At 50.1% G+C, this 15,948-nt stretch overlaps 1 protein-coding gene and 1 long non-coding RNA gene across 10 annotated transcripts in view; one reads left to right on the top strand and one right to left on the bottom strand.

The window, feature by feature from the left end:
- Positions 1-15,948, top strand: part of Kcnq1 (potassium voltage-gated channel, subfamily Q, member 1) — a 320,174-nt gene that overhangs the window by 24,359 nt on the left and 279,867 nt on the right. The gene's annotated exons all lie outside the window — the stretch shown is intronic.
- On the bottom strand, positions 3,759-9,384 carry Gm28821. 2 transcript variants are annotated; one of them, XR_003946687.1, is made up of 3 exons: positions 9,320-9,384; positions 6,589-6,711; positions 3,759-4,228 (listed from the first exon to the last, which is right to left on the bottom strand). It is a non-coding gene; the product is annotated as a predicted gene 28821 (long non-coding RNA). The 2 variants fall into 2 exon arrangements; XR_003946688.1 differs by having other exon boundaries at positions 6,589-6,924; positions 9,320-9,371.

The following is a 15,948-nucleotide window of genomic DNA, read 5'->3' on the forward strand; positions in this document are numbered from 1 at the left end:
AGTATAGCTGAGCAGGGCTGCTGGACTGTGCTGTCCCCTCATGTGTCACATTGACTTTGGCTACCCTGTGGGGGCTGTTGTGCCAACTATTTATCCTCAGAAACCATCCTGGGGCAGACACCTTCAGACATACAAGTCAGACTGACACAGGACTTCTGTAGATCTCCTATATTTTAGATTTGTTTTATGTGTATGGATGTTTTGCCTGCATGCATGTCTATGTACCACCTGTGTGTCTGGTGCCTATAGAAACTATAAAAGGACATTGGACCTCCTAGAACTGGAGTTACAGTTGTGAGCTGCCGTGTGAGTGTTCGGTATTGAATCCAGGTCTACAAGACAGTTGTGCTTTAACTACTGAGCTATTTCTCCTGTCCCGTGTGTGGGCCTTATCTGTGATGTTCTTTCTGGAATGTTTGCTGAGCAGGGCATCTGTTTCCCAGTTTCCTCCTGTGTCTCAGAATTGAGGGTCTCCCTAAAAGCCCTCCAGCTACTTTCCCTGGATAGATTCAGATCAGTGCAACCTAAGGATATTTACTTTATGGCAAACACTTCAACTGCTATTTAATGTTTGTTCATTTGTTTTGTTTCAATTTGGGTTTTGTTATTTGGTTGTGGTGTGCTGCGTGTGTGTGTGTGTGTGTGTGTGTGTGTGTGTGTGTGTGTGTTATAATTATGTGTGGTATATGTATACACGTGTAAGGTCCCAAAGAGGGCATGGGGTGAGTGCGTCCTCTATCACTCTCCAGCTTATTCCTTTAAGACAGAATCTCTCACCTACCCTGGAGCTAGGCTGGTGGGTAGCAAGGTCCTCTGATCCTCCTGCTCCCTTTATTCCCCCATAGCACTGGGTGTCACACTCATGTGGGTTTTGGGTAGGCACTGGGATCTGAAGTCAGGTCCTTATGTTTCCACAGCAAGCACTCCTGCTCATGAATTCATCTCTCCAGCCCTGTGGGTCTTGTTTTGTTTTGAGACATAAGAGAGTGTCTCAGGTATCCCAAGTAGGCCTCAGAATAATTTGTGTTGCCCTCCTCTCCCTCCTCCATCTCAGAGTCCTGGGATGACGGGGTGTACCACCATGCCCAGCTCTGTACTCTTTATTTCTGTTGTTCAAATACTGTGGCTTTGGCATCCAGGTCTCTTAGGTAACCCTTTAAGTCACATGGTGGCCCTGTTTTAGGGTTTCTGTTTGTTTCTATTATTTCTGTTTTTGTTTGTTTTGTTTTAACTTGGATCCTGTCTCTTATTCCTAAGGCTGCAGACTCCTCTGGGATTTTCCCTGTCCCAGTCCAAAATCCAGCTCTTCTCCCAGTAGAGCTAGGTTCCTCGTATTGGAATCCAGTCCCCTAAAGCCGAGCTTGCAACCCCCTACCCCTGCCTTGTGTTATTGGTGGGAACACTGCAGTGTGCCTGCCTTCTCTGCTCTGTGTCCCTTTCCTGGATGCATGAATACATGTATGCCCTCGTACTGCTAGCTCAATTCCAGGCTGTCAAGACAAACTGTAGCAGCTGCTTCCCACTGTGTGAATGGCTCCTGGCATGAAGACTTGCTTGTTGGGTCCCAACACACACACACACGTGATAGTTCCAGGTTGCCACTTCTCTTTGAGCATCCAGGAGGGTGGGCACCCAATGTCTGTGTGTGTACAGCCTTCTGCCATTAGCCTCAGTGTACCCTGGATCCCTGCTGGCTACAGTGGCTCTGCTCAGGTTGGGCTTCCTGTCCCCTCCCCCCCCCACACACACTTGGTGTGACCCTATTGGGTGCTGCATTGGCATGAGGCTGGTGATTCATCCTGGTGCCCCATCCTGAGTGGGTTCAGGGCTTGCTGATTTAAGGATGTGAGTAAAGGAAGTGAGACACTAATGTTGAAGGTGCTCAGAATTCTATTTCGCCTGCCTTAGTTACTCTTTGTTTATTCCGGATACTAAGCTCTTATTAGATAGAAGATCCGAAAAATCTCCCATTTTGTCGACATTGCCTTTTGCCACACAACATTTACATTTTCATGAAGTGTAATGAATCTGTTTTCCCTGTAGTGGCCCAGGCCTTTGGTGTCATATAAAATAAATCATTGCTAAATTTAATATCATGAAGCATTTGTCCCAGGCTTTCTTCTAAGGGTTTGGTAGTTTTAGACTTTACATGCAGGCCTTTGGTTATGGGTATGAAGTGTAAGAGTCTGGTGTTCTTCTTTTGCATGCAGAGTCCCAGTTTGTCCGGCACCACCTGTCAAGGAGCCATACATAGGCTTTGCTTTCTGCTCTTCTTGGTTAGTAGATGGCTTGCATTGGTTAGTTGAGATCTACCATATTATTTTCAGGTCGCCTAGTGGTGTAGGGCATGCATATTCACCTCTGTGTGGGCAATTAGATTTTTCTAGTAGCTGCCTTAGAAGATAAAGTTGCGGGCTGGCGAGATGCTCAGCCGGTAAGAGCACTGACTGCTCTTCCAAAGGTCCTGACTTCAAATCCCAGCAACCACATGGTGGCTCACAACCACCCTAATGAGATCTGATGCCCTCTTCTGGTGCGTCTAAAGTCAGCTACAGTGTACTTATGTACAATAAGAAATAAATCTTTGGGACAGAGCAAGCAGGGACTGAGCAGAGTTAACCAGAGTGAACGGGGTCGATCGGAGCAAGCAGAGGTCCCAAAATTCAATTCCCAACAACCACATGAAGGCTCACAACCATCTGTACAGCTACAGTGTACTCACATACATAAAAGAAATAAATCTTAAAAAAAAAAAAGAGAAGGTAAAGTTGCGAAGTATAATCTCATTATCTGGAGTATTTGGACAGGGTTACAAACCACAACTGTGTAGGTATGTATCAGTACAGTGGCAACCTTGTTACAAAATATAGCCTTACAGGCACACATCTGGGAGCCTGGGCTCTCCAGGATATCCTTGAAGACTACACTGGGGATCTGCGGCAGATTGGAATTGAGTGTTCCACACAGGAACAGCAATGGGTCCTGGAATAAGCATCCTTTATGTTAGACAGAGAATGAAGATTGCAGGGGAGGTTAGTAAGCAGACTCCACAGACTGTGACTCGAGTCTCATATAGATAGCCTTACAGGCCCTAGAGGATGACCCTCCTCCTGGCTTCCAGTATAGAGACTATTGTACAGGTGGGCAGGGTGTTTTTAAGGAGAAAGACCATCATATTCCTAGTTCCCCACGAGATCTGTGAAGGGCTGAGGATGGTTACTTGTTCAGTTTCTACCCCAATATATGTCCAGTAAACACTTAAAGTCATCAACCAAGGAGACATACCTGCAGTGGGGAGAGAGGGTCATGGAGGAAGACACACGCATCATGACTGTGAGTCATGTCCCCAAACAGGTTTGAGCAATGGTCTGGGAAGCTTCTAAATGGGGACTTGGAGGTTCCCAATGAGCAGATACCACTGTACTATAGGAAGCATGGCTTGAAGGACAGAGAAACCACCAAAGGTTTTTATTTTTATTTTGTTTGCAGCGTATGTGCGTGTACATAGGGCTGTACACATGTGTGTGCGTGGAGACCAGAGGTTGAAATCAGTGTGTTCCTCTATCACTCCACACCTTATTTTTTTGAGACAGGATGTCTTAAGAACTGAAAGCTCGTCCATTCATCTTGATCAGCGGACCAGGGGGCTCCAGGATCCCACCTGTCTATGCCTCCCCAGTTCTAGGGTTATAGGCATGCATAGCCATACCTGAATTTTTACATGGGTCCTCAGGGTTTGAACTTAGGTCCTCATCCTTGTGTAGCAAGTGCTTTATATCCTGAGCCATGGTCTTAACCTCAAAGGTTTTTATTTTAACAGCATATGTTCATTAACTTGGCTTGGAGAATGGGGTTGATGAGAGCCCAAGGTTCCTATCCCAGTTGTATGCCTTCCTCTGTTCCATGGTCAGGGTCAGAGTCTCTGCTGCCTGGCAAACACTGTCCTCTGGCCAAAACTGGTCTGCAACAGGAAGGCTGGGTCCTTGAGCCTGGGGATCAGTGGTCTGGAGAGGAGACTCAATCCTCAGCCCAAGGAAAGCCAGGTCTTGTGCAGAAGGCTATCCCAGACCAAAGGCAGCAAAATAGCAGTTCCCACTTATATACAAGGGGGTATTATGGAGAGCTCCCACATGTGGTGGACATGCTGGCATTCCTGCCTCATCTTCATGTCTGGACCCTTTCCTTTGCTTCAGCGCATGCCCCATTCTTGTTCTGTCAACTTCTGGCTCTGGGTATTCAAGAGACAGGAAGAAAAAAAAATGAGGGGGCTCCCTGAAGGAAAGGAGCTTGGTGGCCATTGGCTGAGCCCAAGGTAACAGGTGTAGGCAGGGGTGCTGGAGGGGTCTGAGGAATGTGGCATAGGGCAGGCCTTGGGGGTTCTAAAAGACAGCCACTGCAACATGCTCTCCAATGTATCCCAACACCCCGCACACATAGTGGCTGATGGTACTTCATTGGACAGCAGCCATCTGCAGTGCCCACCAAACTTCTCTGTATTTTATTAGCCTGTGAGAATCTCCTTCCTTCTGACTCTGTTATGAAAGGGTGTCCTCACCCATCACACTTGTTGCTACTCTGGTCTCTAGATGTCCAGGGCCTTGGCACATGCAGTTAATTCTACCTGGATCACCTGTCTCCAGCTCTAATGACACAGCTTCAACATTGCTGCCCCATGAGGCTTCCTGGCCCACCACTCACATGACCTCCCTTGTTGTCTCTGGCCTATCATTCGTGGTGACCTAGCCCTTCCTGAGCCACTAGTCACTGTGACCTCATCTTGTGTTTTTCCCATTGTGTTATTTGTTAGTACACCCCTTCCCCCACAGTATTCGGTGTCTATGTTGTCGGTTGTTGCATCTGTAGAGCCTGCATGGTACACACACAGTTGGTACTTTCTGGGTGGAGCCATTTAGGATGACAGCCGAGGTGTACCAAAGGCTGAGTTCCTTATGGGCCCTTGAAAAGGGGTGGAGCCAGGTCTGGCAAGTAGCTTTAGGCTAATGCCTTTCCTTCTAAAGCCGCAGCATTACCAGAAGGCACTGTGAAGTGAAAACATGATACCAATTGCCACCTGTCTCCAAAAGCTTCCCAGAGCTAGTGTAGCCTAGCCAGGTGCAGCTGTCCTCTGTGTGCAGGGCAGTGTTTAGTTAGGTCCAGGGAATTCCACAGAAGTCTGAGTACTGGGTGAGTATCATTTAGTCCACTGGCTATGGGGCCCTGTGGCCAGAGCCCCCATGTAGGATGAGGACACTCAGCCTGAAGGAACTCTGCCCATGGTAATTATTATTGTCACTGCCTCACTCCTGCCCTGGGAGAACAGTCATTCTCTCCACACCTAGTACATTCCTCACTTTGAAGGCTTGGTGGCTAGGGGTAGTGGCCCTATAGAGGGTAGGGCTGGCAAGCTTTTGGAAGTCCCCAGAGCCTCAGAGTCAGGGAGGAGGCACTGATGTGTAGCGTGGCCTCAGCCTCAGCTCAACGCCAGGAAAGAGCTCCCAAAGGATACTTGGCTTTCCCAGGGGAGGGCACAGGTCAGAGCTGAGTGTGGTAGCCGAGGAAGAGGCTCAGGAAATGAAGTGTGTCCTGGCCAGGCAGAGGCGGGGGAAGTGGGATGGCTTCCTGAGACCGCTCTGGGTCTTGCCCCACTGTGATGACAGAAAACCCAGGGTTCAGTGTCTGTCATGTGCCAGCTGGGCCAGGGTCCTTCCAGGGCCATGACACTCAGTGCTATCAGCCTTTCCATACATAGGCATGTGGGCTTCAGGGCCTTTGAAGTTTATGGTTCTGCCCCAAGGCAGTGACCCCAAGTACTGCATATATCTTGAGCCTGCTGGGGTGACAAAAGGGCCTTCAGCTACTCTTGGCCTTCCTCTAGTCCCTAGGAGTTTGTGTCTGAGGGTGTCATTTGGAGCCTAGGCATTTGGCCACTGACTTCTAGCAAGTGGCCTAGGCATGCCCATTGCTGCTCCTATTCCTCCTCCTGAGGGCTCTGCCAGGTTCCTTCTGTCTGCTTTAGTGCCACCATACCAGCTGCCATGTTCAGCCCTTGAGAGTAAGCTGAGATTAAGGGTGGGAAGGACCTTACTTCCTCAGTCCAGTGAGTTCTTGGTCCCCCAGAAGCAACCCTGCCAGGGCCCTAGTGGATGAGCTATGGCTGGGGTGGGTGGCTGGTGAGAGCAGAAGGCCTGGGATGAGGCAGCAGCCACGGGGTGGGGGTCTGGCACAGGACAGTGGCTGATAGCTAGGGAGCCCAGCAATCCCTAGTGACTAATAGATTTCACTGGGTCTGGCCTGTGAGTGGAGGGGCAGTAGAGCTGTGGGTGTGGCCTGGTTGGCTCCCTAAGGTATCGGTGGCTCTGCAGAGTGTGGCTTGGGGTTGGACTTGAAGGATAGTGGCACATGGGTAGTGTTTCTGCGATGGGTGGTCAGGGAAACTGTGTGTCTGGTACATCTCCTTTGACATGTGTGACCCTCTACATCCTGTCCCTCCCCATCCTTGCCCTTCACACACCTCTCTCTCTCTCTCTCCCTCCCTCCCCCCATCCCTGTAGCCATATATGCATGTCCCTCATCCTGTGCCTTGCTTACTGTACTCTCTTGTACTCTTCTAAGGAAGCCCCATCCATGTGCGTGGTCACACCGTAAAACTGACAAGGACACTGTCCCACATGATCCTGAGGTCCTCTGTCTTATGGTCGGTGGTGCAGACATCTGTCAAGAGATCGAGACTTGCCTGTGACCCAGAAGAACAGTCCCATTGATGGGCACTGCCTGAGGCTGTGTGTTGCTGAGGCTGCACTGAAGTGAATGTGACCATCTTGTTTTGTCATCAGAGGCTTTTCTTGGTCCAAGTCACTTGGGCAACAGCAGTAGAACTCCGGAGGGTGCCTGGCACTGAGGCAGGATCTCAGGAGGCTGAGGTTCCTGATTCAGGAAGAGACCTGTGGCTGCTCTGGGGTCTCCAGCCTGACTGGCTCTTAGTGAGAGGGAGGGGTCCTCAAGAAGAGAACCACAGAGTTGAGTGGGTTTTGGGCCATCAGATCTCCTGAGCCATGAACCATGGCTGCAGGGACCCAGGATATTCCTTCTTTGTTCCAGTATGTGACTCCAGGTCACTTCTGACCAGGGCACCAAGATCACTCACACAACATCAAGGTCAGGGTCTGTCAAGTGGACAGGTGACATGTAGGTCTCTCAATGAATGATGCCAGGGGAAGTAAGCCACCTGTGCCCAGCACATGTACTTGATCCTCACAGAGGCCCTTACCAGGAAGGGCAGAAGCTGCTGAGATGTGACTGTGGTCATTTCATACTCTGGACTGGCAGCTCTTCTCCCTGAACCTGAGGCTCCTTCTTGTCAGGAAGCCAGCCTATCCATCTCCAACAGTACAGCTCTACCCTAGTGACCCAGGCTGAGGTTTTGAGTCAAGAATCAGAGACCATGTCTTTGTTGTCATGACAACATGTAGGGTAGATCCTATCCTTCTCAGAGTTCAGTTTCTCTAGGTAGGGCAAAGACTAGACCCTGGGCTCTGCATAGTCACACTAAGTATACTGTCTGCTGCTCAAGGGCTTCTGTGGGGCCACTACTACTACTGTGTTGTACCCCTACCCTAAGGGGACATCTATACAAAGTAGCTTTGGGGACCCCGATAATCTGTAGCTCAATTGCTCCCTGGGTGATTTGGGTCTTTGTGGCTGTCTCTATTTGCAGGCTGTCACTGTTTGGTGTCATTATTTGCTCTCACTGGTGCCCTCTGCTGTCAGCATGGCTGAATGTCACTTAGGAATTCCATTCAGCTGGAAGGAGGTCAGGGCACAGGTCAGGAGATCCACTCACCCACCCTGTCCTAAAAGACCCCATGTCCTCTTCATCAGTCTCCACATCTTAGAAGCCTTCTGCCACCACCATGCCTTACAAGAGAGTGTGAGAGATGGGGACTGAACCTGCCTAACTGGAAGCATTGCCTGTTCCAGCCCTATGATCCACCCATGTGGAGGGGATATTAGGGGTTACCCCACATTATCTCAGTCACCATACAGCTGATCAGAGCATGGCAGTGCCCAAACCCTACAGAGACAACTGTGGGTGCCTATTCCTGGAGCGGGTGGTAGGTTACCCCTGGCTACCTTGTCAATTCTCTGAACTTGGGTCACCCTCATAGCCAAAAGCCAGCTCCCCTTTGTTATGGCCACACTGTTGGAGTCACCTTATTGAAGGTTTGTACCAAAGAAGACAGTGGAACCTGAGCAGGTTTCTGCCAGGGATGCTGGCCATGTGCCCTTGAAACCTCTGTTGTGTCAGATCCCAGGGTGTTGATACCATTATTAGAATATCAATGATATGGTTGGGATTGGGCACCGTGGAACTGTCCCGCCTTTACTGAACACAGACAGCTGCTGAACAGTCTGATGTGTTCCAGTTCCTCCGTGGGGGAAACGGAGGCTCAGAGGTTGTGCAATGGCTTGGTGGACAGAGATTCCTTAAAACCTCTGGAATGGGGCCCAGAAGACAGCAAGAGAGACTTGAGCTTGATGTAACGAGGGAATTTCCCAATAGGACTGAACTGTGAGAACGTAGACATATACAGGTATATGGCTGGCTGCAGGGATGTATCAGCCCAGTGAGTTGCCTAAGTAGTCAATACCCACTTTCTGAGCCAGATGAGGCTGCTGGGCCAACACTGTCCTGGGTAGAGACATCTCCAAGATACAGAGGCCATGTCCCAAGTGGGGAATATGTATGGGGAGCATGTGGCCCCCACATCACGCTGGAGAACCATGAATGCCTTCACTGACAGGTCCCAAGCATGTGTCATACAAGCCTGTCCCCACCACACATTCTAAATATAGTCACTATGGCATCTTATCATGGAGCCTGGGGGAGCAAGGCTGGGTGTGGCCGACGGCCAAGGGACACAACACTCTAGAGTACTGACTGGCCCTGGCCTCCTCAGGTCCCTAGAAGAATGGCATGCTTCCTTACTCATAGGCTGTTGGTTGTCTTTGGAGTACTCAGCCACCCAGCAGTGACAGCTCTGAGCCCTGGGGTGTGGGAGAGATCACGGGCCTTCCACCAGGCCTACTAACTACCTTTCTTCCAGAGCCTTTCCTTGAAGGGCCAGGTGTTTGGGAGATGCCTGGCTCCCCTTCTGGGGTATGGCTTTCCTAGAGGTTTTGAGATATTTGGGAGGAGATCTATCCTGTGTGCCCTGATCTCACTAACTACTGATTGCTGTGGGACTTTGGGAAGGGCATAAACCCTCTCTGAGCTTCTCTTTTCAATCCTGTAAATAAAAGACAGGCCATCTCTACGTACCTCCTAAATTGACAGGAAGACATTGGTTCCTAGCTGGTTCATTTCCTTTTTCCCATACCTGAGGCTTCTGGTTCATATTCTGGGGGTGGGGGGGGTGCCATTGTGACCTCGTAAGAGGACTCAGATCTGTTTGCTAACTGAATTCTTTTTTTCTTTTTTTTAGTATAGAATAGAGTTTATTTAGGGCATGGGGAGGGGAGTTAAGAGAGTAGCAGAGGCAGAGAAAGGCAGAGAGAGAGGGAGAGAGTAGAGAAGTAGAGGCTGGCCATGACCACGTGAAGTGGGGTGGGGGATGGAGGGGGAGCAAGAGGGCAAGAGGCAAGGGAGAGAAGCAGGAATAAGAGAGCGCTAGCTAACTGAATTCTTGAGTCTGGCCCTATGTGGTGCCATCCAGCTGGGGTAGCCCCAGGGGCTCTTACATGTCTGAAAACTAGCAGTTCCAGGGCAGGTGCCAGCTGCTCCAGGGCAGGTGCTGCAGTTTCTGTTCCTTGTGGGAGTCATGTATGTCTGGCCCTACAGGCAGATCCTATTAGGCTGCAGATCTTCAGACACAAACTCTCAACCTGAGTTGCTCTGGGATAGAGGTCAACACACTGACCACCACAGGCTCTCCGAGCTGCAGATACAACCACTAGCCACGAAGCGCAGCTGTGCTCCCAGCTCTTCCCTCTGACTCTGGCTAATGTTCCTGCCTCCCTGCTCTGAGCACATTATCTGAGCATATCTTCCCCCCAAATCTGTCCTATCCCTCTAGTGTTCCAAAAAGGTGTGAAGGTGTGTGTGTGTGTGTGTGTGTGTGTGTGTGTGTGTGTGTGTGTGTGTGTGTGGTGCACCAGAGGTAAACCAAAAGAATCCCTCTTCAAGGGTTGTCAGTCTTGGTTTTTGAGATGGGGTCTTTTTGTTGGCCCAAGGCTTGCTAATTAGGCTAAACCAGCTGGCTACCGAGTCCCAGGAATCTGCTTGCCTCTCTGTCTCTCCAGAGCTGGAATTATAAGCACACATCACCATGCCTTGTTTTTTCAAACAAAGGTTTTGAGGGTCAGACTCGGGTCATCATGCTATGGACCAAGTACCTTGCTGCTCTCCCCAGCCTCCAAAAAAGGTTTCAAATGATAGTGCAGATGGCTTGAACCCCTTGCCAAGGATGGTCTTCACCTATCTGAATGCTAACCTAGGAGAGGAAGACTAAGACGCTCCCTGAGAGGGGGTAACAGTGACACCATTGCCTATTCTTGGGGACTCTGCTGAAGTAAAGTTTGGATTCTGAGAGCTGGGATAAATTACGAGCCAAGCTGTGGACATGTGTGATTAAGGTGAGACCCAGGCTTGGGGATGTTGCCTTGCCTGACAAGTGGCTTGGGAGGGGTCAAGCTTCTCTGGGTCACACATGGTGGTGCTACTAGGATGGGATGTCTAATGCTAGGTGCTGCTCTGAGTGTTAAGGGACAAGGACACTGAGTTCTTGGAAGGTACTCCAAAATGGAAATCATGTGTTCTAATTGTTACTAGCAGTCTAGCTGAATGGAGAGTGGCTATGGAGTTCCATTGACTCAGTGACCTGGTGGCCTCAACCTCTGCAGCCTTTAGAAGGACCTGGCTTGGTCATGTGTATGACATAGGATGTACTGCCACCCTTAAACCTGTTAATCTGGAGACAGCCACCAAGGACATTCATCTGCTCATGACCAGTGCTAATGACTTGGCCAGCATCAGGTCTGGGTTTTGTCCTGTATCCTGCACTGACCCAGTTCAGAGGCTGTGAAGAGCTTGCCTGAGCTAGAGATTCAGAGCAGGTGCACAAATGGGTTCCGTAGAAGAGGACCAGAGACTTCCTCTCAGCTTAACAATTGCTCACTCGGTCAGCAAATACTAGACACACACACACACACACACACACACACACACACACACACACACACACACACACACAGTGTTTTTGGCCTACTGCTTGGCTTTCAGATGTGTGCCAGCCAATGGGTCCCCCTACTGGGCCAAGAGCTTCTCTGCTAGAACAGAGGTTTTCAAGCAATCAGTGGGCTGGAGGACACCAGACATAGATACCTGGGAAGGTAGGGCCACTCATTTCTTAGGACTCTGTGATGACTGAGGATGCTGCCCTAGAATAAGGGCACAAGATGCACTGGGTTTCTGCCCTGTAGCCTTGGGGGGGGTGCATAGGCACAGAGGTTGGGGGGCTCTGCAGAGCCAGGTGAATGTCCTGCTTTTCTGGGGTTTCTAGGCCAGATCATGGGAACAGTGTCAGCTGGTGCTATGAGGTGAGGCAGGCCTCTCAGTGCAGGGCTGAGGCTAATCTCCTGATAGGTTTGCATTTCCAGATCAGCACATTTAAGGGCTCCCAAGACAATGGATTAGTACGCTCACTTCCTCGGTGATAAAGTCACCACTGCTGGTGTTTCCTACCAGAACATTTTAATGAAATGAACTATGGCCAGAGCCAGGCCTAAAAGGGTTTAGAGCCAGTGTAGTCTCAGGGAGTAGGCAGTGGCTGGCCCAGGAGAATCTCAGGCCTAGAAGCTCTAGCCATAGGCAAAGGCACCAGCCTGAGGCCAGGCCCCTCAGGGAGGCAGGCAAGGGCTGACCTTGTATAGGCCTAAGGTGTGTGGGAGGCAAAACTGGTTTGGGTCTCCCCTAACTTATGTAGCACCTCCCACCCACAACTTGCAGGCTTTGTGTGGCCCAACACAGCTATGAATGTGGCCCTCCCACAAATCATAAACTTACTTAAGATTTTAAGATTTCTTTTTGCTTGTTAGTCCCACAGTTCTGTGTGGACTTTATAGATGACAATATGCTGCCATGGAGTCAAAAGGTTGAGCACCCGTAAGCTTGTGACAGCAGTATGTGCTTTGGACCAACTGATCTTGATGTTTAAGAATTCGTGATCCTCTGAGAATCACTGTTGATGGGTGGTTTGACGTAGGTTACATGATGAACTCAAAGGCCTCAAAGATATTCTTGAAGCCTGTGGTGTGGCCTCATGTAGACAAAGCTCTTGCCACTAAGGATGTGAAAACCTGGGCTATCTGGTATACCCCAACCCAAGGTCAACTGTCCCTTCAGAAGGTGCCCAATGAGATCTGAGTGAACAGGAGGTGGCCATTCAGATAGAGGAGGTGAGGTAGCCTAGAATAGCATGTAGAATGAGGTGGCTCTCCTATTCTGAGCATTGTGGTCTGTATAGCCAGCCTGAGCTCACTGTTTACGTGGCCCTGTGTGTGCTCTATACAATGTTGGACCTTATTCGCCCCACAAGTGGCTATATCTTGTTGTCCCTAATCCAGGAACTTCTAAATATGCATAAGTGGATTGAACCTGAGACCAACCATCACTCCCCTGTGTCTCCCCTGGACTTCTTCCACCCAAGGCTTAGTTAAGGGAAACTGATCAGTCTCTGGCACACCTTGGGTTTTCAGCATGCACTGAGGTGTGTCCCTTTAGGAGGTAACCCTGGCCTAGGCTCTACCTTGTGCAGCACATTGGAGAGGTTGTGTTGTGAGCAAGTGGCTACCTTGAAGTCTTCTAACCCTGCCAACTCTATTCATCTGACAGTTGCTATTGGTACCATCCTTCCTGGGATATCCCTAAGCCTATTGTCCCCTCTAAAAGTCCAGTATCCTGGGACATGTCTATATCTAACCTGAAGCCAGGCAGCTGGGAGTCCAGGTGGCCATGAGGGTGGGTGATGGCAGTGAGTTAGTAGGGTCCCCCTCTAGGCTTCCCTTTCCAGGTAGCGTATGTGAGGGTTAGTGTGGAATCTTTCCAAGTCACTCTCTGTGGAACAATAGCAAAGTCAGCGTTACACATACAATAGCAAACACATGGCTCAGGGCTCACACATAAGGATTTAGTCCATGGGTGTCGTGCATACAAAGGCTCATGGTACCTTAGATTTTTTTAGTTGACTGTTTCTTGGCCTGTGGAGAGCTGCCCCCAAGGGGCCTTTGGATGTTGATAGCTTCAATTATAGCCCATGGCCAGTGTACTTAGCCAACTCAATTCTATTATCAAATCCATTTGCTTGGTTTTCTTTCTTTTTTAATTTGTTTGTACACATGTGCATGCATGTATGAGTGAACCAAACTGGTTGATGCCAAACAAGGGCATCAGAGCCTCTGGAGCTGGAGGCCACCCAACAGAGGCATTGGGAACTGAACCTTTGACCATCTGGGAGAGAAGCAAGCACTTTTGGCCATGGAGTCATGCCCCCAGCCCCTGGTTTTCTTTCTTAAATCTATTTTAGTTGTGGTGAGACACAAGGCCTGGCTGTGTCTGTGTGCTTATGCCAGTAGTGTGAAGCTCACCCACAGAATGTGTAGCTAGCCATTCTCACCTCCACCTCCAGAACTTTCTGTCATTTTAGACTGAAACTGTTCCCAATCCCTGGCACCCCATCCTGCCTTCTGTCTCTGCAGACCTGGTAACCCCAGGGGTCTCTGATCCTGAAATATGTGTCATCTCATCCCTGGCTTATCTTCCCAAGTATCCTCAAGTTCTACCCTTTTGTGCACAGTACCTCCAGCCCCAGCCTAACAACAGTTTTAGGGAACTTCACACTATGATTGTATATGCAGATACAATGGTTTGAGACCTCTTGAGATGTTTCACTGCCATGTTTTGAGTGCTGGAAATTTGATGGTGGCTAGGCTGACCCCTTTATCTGGGGAGACCCTTTGCTATTTGCATGCATAGAGTACTGCCCTCCTCAATGGCTGTGGGATGGGACAGTATCACCATCAGGCCTGTGCCTGAGCAGGTCTGGTTGCCCATGGGTCTAGAACCAGCTCTGGCTTTTTAAAGATCAGTTACTGGTCAAGGGCCTAACATGTATGGAAGAGATCTCCAAGTTTGCCATAGCTGGCCTGTCCGTACTCCCGACACTGTTCCTTGTGCTCCCATACCTTCTGCTGGGCAGCCATACGGGGTTGGCTGGATGCCATCTTCTTCTGGGTTCCCAGGGCACCTGGGCACAGAGATATTGAAGTGATGTCCGATAAGGCATTTGGACGTCCCTCAGGGCTGGGCTGCGGTCACGGCCGATGAGTTTGATTTGGTGAGAGCGGAACAAGCAGGGTATTGTTCCCGAGAACCTTCTGTTTCATACCCTGCACAGTGAACCCTCTTAGGAACATGTAGTCTGTAACCAGGGACACTGGCATTTCCCCGGGCCTCAGTTTCCTCTGCTGCTGCTGGGGGTGGGGGATATGGAGAGCACCTTATGATAGCCTGACCTTGCGGCTCTGGGTTATGGAGGTACGGTGGAGGGATGGCAACTGTCCTAAAGAGGCAGGAGTGGGTGACCTGGGCATCTGGCCCACGAGCTCCCCAAAGGCAGGGACCCTTGGTTCGGCCTCTCTGAGGCTCTCAGCCCTATCCAGGGCAGGAACAGATAAAGTAGCAAATAAGATAAAACTCATTTTATCAGGAGTAGATAAAAAATAAACTATGCTATATAACCCTTTCTCGGACAGCCCAATGAGTTCAAATATTTGAAGAACTGTTTAGCTTTCGGAATACTCGAGGCTAAAAGGCAGCCAGCACATGGGGGCAGATTGCCACCATTGTCCCCAACTTCAAGGTTCCTGGGCAGGTTAGCATGGGCTGTCTTTGGTGGTTGTGTTGCCTAGCCCCTGCCAGCCTTGTGGAGAACTAGGTGGTTTCCTGTCTGCACTGGGGACTTATCTGCTCTGTACCTCTACCCCAGGATTGGTCTGTGCATCCATGGCCTTCCCTACTGCCGTGTGGGAGTTACTGGAGAGGCGGGGGCTTCTACACAGCCTCCTTGTTTTGATACCTTCCTTCCAAGCAGTTGGAATTTTCCACCCGAAGGCTGCAGCTGCTGCCCTGCTGGGGCCCTGATCCCCCTGCAGACATGGGCAGGGTGGCCTATGACAGCCATTCCTCTCCCTGTGGCCTATTTGAAGATCTCTGTTACCTTGCTACACATAAGCTCTCTGGTCCTCAGGTGCTGGTGCTATTATATTCCATATTGGAGCCGAGGCTCTGGAGGGCTTGAAAGACCAAGTTGTCACCCTAGCAGTAAAGAATTGAAAGTCCATTAAGAGCTATCATTGGCACCACTGTGATTCCACCTGAGTGACCTCAAGAGCTCCAGGAACCTCAATGTCCCCCTCTGAAATAGGAGCTGGGTTTTAGCACGGTGACACTGTGACCTGTCAGATTCTTGAGGGACTAGTGCTATTCTGTCAAACTGTGGCCAGGTGACCGGACCTGGCTACATTGTGCCCTGGGGTGTGTGTGTGTGTGTGTGTGTGTGTGTAAGCTTTAGGGCACCCAGGGAAGCAGCAGGAAGTTTTCACCATATCTTTGCATGTGTGCTGATGCCAGGAGCTTGGGGGCTTCTCAAAGACCTTGGGGTAAGTCACTCCCTCACTTCTAGGTGCTGAGACACTGAGGGCTGTGCACTGTGCCACAACCCACAGTTCCAAGAGGGGGTAGACCTAAGCTGCTAATGTTCCAATTGGGAATCTGAAGTAGGGGCTGCCTGACTATGTCACTGTGGAGGGGCAGCCAGAAAAGGCTGCGTTTCTTCATGCTAGTCGCTCTCTGGCTCCATGTGTAACCCATGGTCTGGGGTGGGGCATCTACTC

This window comes from Mus musculus, chromosome 7 (assembly GCF_000001635.26).
Source record: "Mus musculus strain C57BL/6J chromosome 7, GRCm38.p6 C57BL/6J".
Classification (NCBI taxonomy): domain Eukaryota; kingdom Metazoa; phylum Chordata; class Mammalia; order Rodentia; family Muridae; genus Mus; species Mus musculus.